Source organism: Orcinus orca, chromosome 1 (genome assembly GCF_937001465.1).
Source record: "Orcinus orca chromosome 1, mOrcOrc1.1, whole genome shotgun sequence".
Lineage (NCBI taxonomy): Eukaryota > Metazoa > Chordata > Mammalia > Artiodactyla > Delphinidae > Orcinus > Orcinus orca.
Genome location: NC_064559.1, coordinates 98,323,317 through 98,332,254, shown reverse-complemented (window position 1 = coordinate 98,332,254; position 8,938 = coordinate 98,323,317). Strand labels below are relative to the sequence as shown.

The 8,938-nt window shown below is 42.1% G+C and overlaps 1 pseudogene; it reads right to left on the bottom strand.

Moving 5' to 3' along the window:
* Nucleotides 1-338: 338 nt before the first annotated feature.
* LOC105748825 (Fc receptor-like protein 4) lies at nucleotides 339-8,487 on the bottom strand (annotated as a pseudogene).
* Nucleotides 8,488-8,938: the final 451 nt, after the last annotated feature.

The window sequence follows — 8,938 nt, the reverse complement described above, 5'->3', positions numbered from 1 at the left end:
TGACATTGAATAGTAGTGCCTCACTGCGCTGGGCCCCCAGGCCATTGACAGCTTCACATAGTAGTTTCCAGCATGTTCTGTGGTCAGAGAGAGAATGAAGGATGCTCCTCCTCCAAATGGGGCCGAGCTGGTCCCCAGGCTGACATCCTCATGATAAAACCAGTACAGGATCGGGGAGAGCCTTTCTGGGCCTCACAGAGAAGCTCCATCACGTTCCCCACCACAGTCTGGGCTCCGGGATCCCTGAGAGTGAGGACAGGGCAACACACAGGACCTGAGGGGGACCGCGGGCTGTCAGAGAGGGTCTCTTCCTCTTGACAGTTCACCATCTACCCCTGCCTCTGTTCCCACATTCCAGATTTAATCCTTAGATCAGGGCTGTCCAACAGAACGTCCTGCAATGGTGGAAATGCTCTATAGCCCTGCTGCTCAGTATGGCAGCCACTACACGCATATGGCTGTTGTGCACTTGAAATGTGACTAGTGTGAATAAAAGAGAAAATTTTTTATTTTAATTAATTTAAATGTAAACAGCCAAATGTGACGAGCAGCCACTGTATTGAACAGCACAGCTGAGGCATTTACCCCAGAACTGTGAGGATGAATTCCAGGAAGCCTTTCTCCGGCTGGCTGACAGCAACAGTGTTCTTTCATCTCTTTCATCTTACTATCTTATTTTTTCTACCAAATTTGTAGTTCCCCTAAAGCAGCTATTTATTTTGGAAGGTCTGCCTCTGTCAGAAAAGAATTAGCTCTTCATAGCTCTCATCCCTATGATTACCTTAAAATGTTCTCATGACCCAAAGGTTCCCTGAGCCCACTTTGAGTACCTCTGACTGAACTGTGGGTGGGTGGAACTCACTTCTCACAGTGATATTTACTGCCTTACTCTGGATGAAGCCATAGCTGTTGTCAGCTGTAGAGTAGTATCCCCCAGCCTGGCCCTCCGTGATAACAAGGATTTCCAGCTCTGCTCCCTGGAAATGCCAAGTTTTGGTCCCCAGACTCTCCTTCACGTCGCCTCTGTGTCAGGAAAAGGTGATGTCTCCTGCGCCTTCAGACACAGAGCAGACAAGGACCAGTGTCTTCCTTTCAATCACCTGCCCTCTGGGGGCAGAGTTTCCACGGAGGCACAAGACACAGGGCTCCCTGTGTGAACAGGAGACAGCAGGTGAGGCTTGACTCTTGGGAACATCAGGGCTGAAGTGGTTGGTATCACCCTAAAAGTGACAGCAGATGGAGTTGGAAATTTTGAGTAAGATCAGAAAACAGTGATCTTTGTAGAGTACGAATTGGGGTTGCTGGGTGTCAATCCTGAGTATATTTCTGTGGGAGGCAAGATTCTCACTTCTCAGCCTTCGGTCACATGAGGTTCCTCATCTTATAATGTACTCACTTCAGGAGCTTATTTCCCCTAGGGGGCCAGGATGGGCAACGCCAGGGGAAAATCTTTGGGCTTGTGCTTGGTGACAATAGGCAGAAGTCTTGTGTTGAGAGCTAGGAAGAATAATGGAAAATATTAGCCCTCCTTTAAAGGGACATCATGCAAGATGATAAACTGCTTCTCTCCCTTCTTTTCAGACCTACCTCAAGACCCTCTGCTTCAATACTATCTTCTCTAATTGCTCTGATATAAAATGGGTCTCTCTGTTCTCTCAAATCCTACTGTGTTGGATTTGCTACTAGGCTACTCTCTAGATGACTGTCAGCTCCCTGCAAAGCCTCTATAGCATAATAATAGGCACCCAGTATATATCTGATTATATTACAATAAGAAAGGTAAAGTTAAGAGGACTGTGGTGGACATTCTGAAGTTTTATGATTTTTTTTTTTTTTTTTTTTTTAGTCGTACGCGGGCCTCTCACAGTCGTGGCCTCTCCCATTGCAGAGCACAGGCTCCGGACGCGCAGGCTCAGCTGCCATGGCTCACGGGCCCAGCCGCTCCGCGACATGTGGGATCTTCCCGGACTGGGACACAAACCCGTGTCCCCTGCATCGGCAGGCGGACTCTCAACCACTGTGCCACCAGGGAAGCCCATGAAGTTTTATGATTCTTGAAGCCTCTCGGTAACCATTCCAGTCCTAAAGCACTATTAGAAATGAGAGGAGTTCAGGATAGCCTCAAGATCTCTCTGGAACAGACCCCCATCCCCATCTTCTGGGAAAAGAAGGAACTAAGGTCTGAATAACGCCCTGCCCTACCTCCCTTTTTCCAGCCCCAGTAGCCCTTTTCACCAAAACTCACTCTGCACATAAATTTGGAATCTCTGGCTCAGTTTCCAGACACAGGAAGTCACTTCTGTACCTTGTACCAGGAAGACCCTGAGTCTTCTTTCCACCTGGCAGCTATCTGGAGCTTTGGGGAGCTGCCCCAGCATGACCCCAGGTCCTAGACATCTCTGAAGAGGTGAAATTGAAGTTGGGCATCTGACTCTGTGGAGAGAGCGGAGTCTTACAGGTTAGGGTTACTAGACTCTCCTTGGTGGGCCAGACGGTGTTAGCTGTCAGCACAGGAGGTGGAAACAGCTCTAAAGAGAACAAACATAATCCCAGGGCAGCGAGGCTCAGAGCACCTGGAGAGACTCATCTATGTTCTCAGCACTATCAAATAGGTCTTACAAAACCAAGTCAATAGAATCACCACCCAACTCCTTGGCACCACTGAAGTATCATAATTTCTACCCATGGCTTTCTAGGGAAGCTTGATGAGCACACCCTCCGCCTCCCTGCTCCTTGACGAGACTTGTTTGCACCCAACCCTGCTATACCTGGAGTATAGTCATTACCTTGAATTTTGACCCTTACACGGTTTGAAGTTCTTTGCCACAGAGATACATAACCTTCCTCAGAAAGCAGTGCAATTATATATGCCATCGTATCTGGAGACTGCTTTTGGTATGCTGAAGCTTGAGTTCCTTGTAAAAGCAGCAAGTTTTTTTCTTTTAACATCTTTATTGGAGTATAATTGCTTTACAATGGTGTGTTAGTTTCTGCTTTATAACAAACTGAATCAGCTACACATATACGTATACCCCCATATCTCCTCCCTCTTGAGCCTCCGTCCCACCCTTCCTATCCCGCCCCTCTAGGTGGTCACAAAGCACCGAGCTGATCTCCCTGTGCTATGTGGCTGCTTCCCACTAGCTATCTATTTTACATTTGGTAGTGTATATATGTCCATGCCACTCTCTCACTTCATCCCAGCTTACCCTTCCTCCTCCCCGTGTCCTCAAGTCCATTCTCTACGTCAAGCAGCAAGTTTTTTCCCATCCTTGTAGTAAATAATTTCATTCAATTCCCCTCCCTCCCTTCTCCAGCAGCTCAGAATCACTCTATCTCCTTCAAAGATAGAGTGTGGGACCTGGAGAATCAGCCAGTCTGCAATAGACAGTAGACACTCAATTCACTCCTTGATTTTCCATCCTCTGGGTGCCTGTTGATATCTTGCACTCACTTTCCCCACAAAACCTATCCATTCATAGTTTCTTCAATGACAGTTTTGCTTTTTCCTCATGAATTTTACCCTTCATTCAGGAGCAGATGATTTCTGAAGCCTGACCCTCCTCTCCCTCACCTGAAGAGACTACCAGGTACACAGGGTCACTGGGACTCAAGTTCAGGGTACAGCACTGGTGCTTTCCAGGATGTGTCTCTTAAATAGCATTTGAAATGAAATTTTTAGTCCATATCCTTTCATAGGCTCATCATGCTCTCTCTGTTCCTGGGTAGAGGGATGCTTTGCATGTCATTGTTACCACTGTGCCTTGGAAGATGGTGGTCCTTGGAGGATGGAAGAGAGCACAGCTTTTGGTTGGGCAACAGATGGAACGAACCTGTCATGAATCAAGTTTCCACTGGGCGCGAGGCACCTAGTTATACTCGTTACATGAGGTCACTGAATCCTCACGAATACCCATGGGGTCATTATCATCATGTCTAATTTGTAAACATGTAAGTCAGTGGGGGATCAGGCCATTTTGCTCATGGTCACAGAGCTAGAGTGTAGCAAAGATAGGATTTGAACCTCATTCGCTGAATTTTAAGGCCATAGTCTTTCTACTAAACCATGCTCTCTGCTTGAGAAAGAAAGAGAAAGAGGAAGAGACCCTAAGTTTGGACTGGCTGCCAAAACCCTCATCCCTTGCTTGGCTGGTGCCAAGGAAGTGAGGAGTCCACATTGCTCTGGGGTAGTTATGGCCCTTCCTCGTATGATTCTTTATGAGTATCAGGGCCTGAAATGAATCAGACAAATGAGTAAACAGTTCCTCCTCCCACAACCCAAAACAGCACTGACTCTTGCTCAGACCAGGAAATAACAAGCTGAAACAGGGTCAATATGAAATATTGAGTTTTTAGGTGAAAAGGATGGAAATGACAGGAATTTGTTCTGAGTCTGGATCAAGGATTTGGGTGAGACAGTTCCTGTGAATATTTCTGGCAGAGCTGCCTCCCTGTTCCTAAAATGGATTTCCAGCTGGGGTGCTCCCAGGAGACTTCGTGCACCTGCAACCAGGTGAAGACACTGTCTCCTTACCTGTCTTTCCTTTGTCAGGTGCATCCTCCTCCTTTTGCAGAAGAGGTCAGAAAGTAAACTCTTGAGCAGAGCAGAGCAGGAAGGTGCCAGGAACAGAGAGGTAGATAGGACTAGAACGACTGGGCCTAGGGGAAAGGGGGACACTTCCCTGCAGCTGTGGGGAGAAGGATTGGTACAAGCTTCCCCAGGTTCCTGTGCCGGGCACTGTAACTCCAAGGCGATGAAAAAGAAACAAAGAGGAGCTTACAGGACTCTCCTCAGCCAGGAACTGCAAGAGAGAGAGACATGAGAAATTAACACAGTACAGGGATCCCGTCCTCAGCTGCACACTCACACTTTATCTGCCTTTCTTTGCCTTCTCTATGTTGCCCTGTCCCTACCCAAACAGCTGATGGACACTTCTCCAGTTCATCATCAGGGCCTATTGGCTACTCAGCAGTTCTCTTTTTTGGTCCCAGACGCTAGTGTGGAATAGCCCAGAGGCAAGAAGAACCGTGGAGAAAGACATCTAGCCCTTCCATTTCCTTGGCACTGGTCTCCCTTACCTGCTCTCTGTTTTGACTTTGGTGTCCAGAGAAGTGTTTAGCAGAAGTCTGATCTCACCAAGTTCTCATCTGGGGGATTGCCCCTTTACAAGGGCACTCAGTGGAAGCAACTTCCTTGTTCACGCACTCATTTATTCAACAAGCGTTTGGTAAATACTTACTGTGCCAGGAGTGGGTCTAAATATTAGAGTTACCAAGAATAAGACACTGCCCCTACCCTCAAGAAAATTACAGTCTAATGGAAGAGATGCTAAGTTGATAAGAAATTACAATACAGTGTAATAGGGCTATGACAGTGGGAAGAGAGAGAATTGTTAAGAACACAGAAGTGGGTATCAAACTTCTCCTTTTTACTGAATAAAAAAAGACCATTTATGTAGTTTTGCAATGTAACAGGGATACATCAAAGTAAAAATGCTAAGCCTACTGTCAGAATTGAAGTTTGAAACTCTTATTTTTCAAATATTTTAAATATTATTTATATTAAAAAAATATAACTGCTCATGTATATTTTCAATTCCACCGCTCATCAGATTTCACTATTTCCTTCCATTTTTCTTGTATGTGTATTATCTTAACCTAATTTTAGTGCTTGTTAAGATACAGTTTAGAATTCTGCTTTCGTTTCTTTGATATTATCATATTATAATAAATACAGTGAACATCATGGTGCATATTCTCTTCTCCATGCTCACCCCTTTATTTTAGATTCCCAGAACTGGGATTCCTAGGTCAACATACATGCCATTTTTTAACTGGCTTTCCAGATATGCTTTACCACTTCCGCTGCCAGGAGCAATGTGACTGCATCTGCTTCACTCAATCTTCCCGCACTGGGAAACTAGCATGTGGCCTTCTGGGATTATTGTTGCTGTTGCAAATTTATTGACTGTAAACTGTACTGCCATGTTTTAATCTGTGTTTCTTGAATGGATTTACTCATTCATACAAGAAATATTAACTGAGTGCAGCTACGTGCCAGGCACTCTGCTAGGTTTTAGGGATAAACAATGGTTTTTGTGAAGCGGGTGGTCCAGTAAGCAGCTGCTGCAGGAAGTGTCTTTTAGTAGATCATCATGATCTTTATCCATTTACCCAAAACATTTTCAAGTTTTTTTGCCAATTTATATGAATTCTTTGCATCATATCTCAGCTCTTTGCCTTATTAGCTGTAAATATTTTCCAAAGGTAATACTCATTTTTATTATAGTTGTATTATTATCATATTATAGACATATCAAATGTTTATTTTAGAAAATCTTCTCTGAATTTTCTACTACTTCAATATTTAGGAAGACATAATCTGTATAAAAATCCAATACAGTCTTAATGCATTTTCCACGTTTTTGAGAATTAAAAAAATACACTTATTTCTTAATTATCTGATTTATTTTAAAATTTACAGTGGAATCTGTAAATATCTATTGTGTGATGATGTCTATTTACCATAAATTAAGCTAATATGTAATTGAACGTATTTCTAGATTTCTATTATTTTCCACTGATCTATATTTATATCTTGTACCCATAATATCATCTTTTTATATTGTTCTAGAATCTATTTTTAAAATATATGAATTAGATTTCCAATGTTACTCTTTTAAAAAAAATCTATTCTTTGATACTCTCACCAATAGATTTTTCCAGATAAGATTTTGAACATTTTATTGAGTTCCAAGGAAAATTCTGCAGGTAGTTTGATTGAAATTATATAGAATCTATAAATCAACTTGGGGAGAACTGACATCTTTATAACACTCCTACTTTAGTGCTCCTATCCAGACTAATGACATGTCTTCATTCATTGAAGTTTTCTTTGTACAGTTTTATAGATTTCCTTTTATAAGTCCAAAAACATTTTTATCACTCTTATTTTTTCACTTTTATGGCTATTGTAGGTGGAATTTCTTCGCTATAATCTCAAATTAATATTTGATAATATTCAAGGAGGTCACTGTTTTGGTTGTTTATCTTGAATCTTCCTAATTAATTCATATTCATGTACTTCAAACTATACCACATAGATGATATAATCAAGAATAGAGGTTGCATAGTTCATAACACAATAGCAAACAAGCAAATGCCAAATAAGTGTGGTGGGAATGAATAAAGAATGAATAATATATTTTAAATCTTGCCTTCCAATGTGTATGCCTCTTACTTTTGCTACTAATGTTAGCGTACTGGCAAAATTTAAAAACTATGACAAATGATAATGATAGCAAGCCTCTGGGTTCTAGCTCCAATTTGAATGGCAATTTTAGTCTTGTTCTGTTATGTATAATATTGTCTGTCAATCTAGAACAGGTATTCTTTGTTATGTTACGTAGGTAGTCTTCTGTTCTGTGATACTTATTTTAGGAATAGATATTGATTTTTTTATACCTCTTCTAATACCTTTGGCACCTGTTGTCACCATAATTTTTCTCCTATTTACCATTTTGATGTGGTTAATTATATAATAACCGTGGATGTATCTATTCTTCAATTCTGACACAAATTCTACTCGGTAGTAGTTAGTGTAAGATGAAAATACTTAACACAAGCAAATTGCTAGAGAGCACTCAAAAAATATTAACATTTCTATTGTCATCATTTTTATTTTGACACACTGTTAAATTCTTATTTAAGATGATAGGGGCCCACATTCCAAGGAAAGCTTTCCCAGTCCATTTTACCCCTAGAGAATGCCTGAGGGCAGAGCCCAAGGGAAATTTTATGGGCATCTGAGACTAGTGCTCTGGGGAGGCTGAAAAATCCATCCCATCCAGGTCCTGCTCTGTGGTGCCCACTCACCTAGAACCAGCAGCAAATCCACAGCAGCATGGAGTCTTGTTCCAGGAGACTCAGAAGAGTTCCTCTTGGAAATTGACGGTTGCACTTGGATCTGAGGACAGAGGTTGTCCACAGTGGCACCAATAAGCGTGGCCCAGAGATTTTGAAAAGGGGAAGCCGAGGACACTGTTATTTGCTAATTGCCATTTCCTCTGTTGGGGGTCCTAAGGAAGTGAAATTGTTCTCTTGTTTATATATCTGCTTAAATATAGGTCAACAACGTAGCTAAAATAGTCAAGGAGTCATCCAGGAACTGTAAGACTTGGTATCCCATTATAACAGTTCAAGTCTCCCTAGTTTCTGTGTCTGGGGGATTTCATTCATTCCTTTAACAATTATCTATTGTTTATTTACTGTGTCTTATGGGCTGAGTTATATAGGTGACCTATATCTCCCTGGCCATGTTGTGTTGAACGAAGCTAATGATCCCTGCCCTCATGTAGTTTCTAGTCTAATGAGGGGAGAAAGCCTTGATAGAGAATGACATATCATCTATTTTCCTGTTAGGATCAAAAAACTTACTTGATGTCTTTCAACAGAATGCTTCTCATCTATCACTTGTTTATACTTCATGTGGGTCCTTATACGTAGTTTCTACTCTGCTCACACCCTGCAAACACACTCATGTGCTCTAGGGCCGATTGGCTCTCAACTTGAGCAGAAATCTCAACTTCTCCATTAAATGTTACTATGTGAAAACACTTAAACTAGCACCTGACACATACAAGAAATAAATGAATGAAAGGGGAATATCTGTCTGTCCCATACTCGTCGTTCACCAAATTGTTTCAGTTCACCTGCAGAGTATATGTGTGACCGAATTAGGTCTGGCGGCTCTCCACTCAAAACTCAAACTCAAGAAAGACAAATGTTGGTAAAAAAGAAAGTTGCTTTTAATCAGAATGCTGGCAATCTGGGGAGATGGTAGACTCAGCTTCCCCAAAAAATTACCTCCGAAGACTCTGCTAGACCATGAACGTTTTAAAGGAAAAAAAGGAAATAATCTCAGTTAATCTTTGAGATA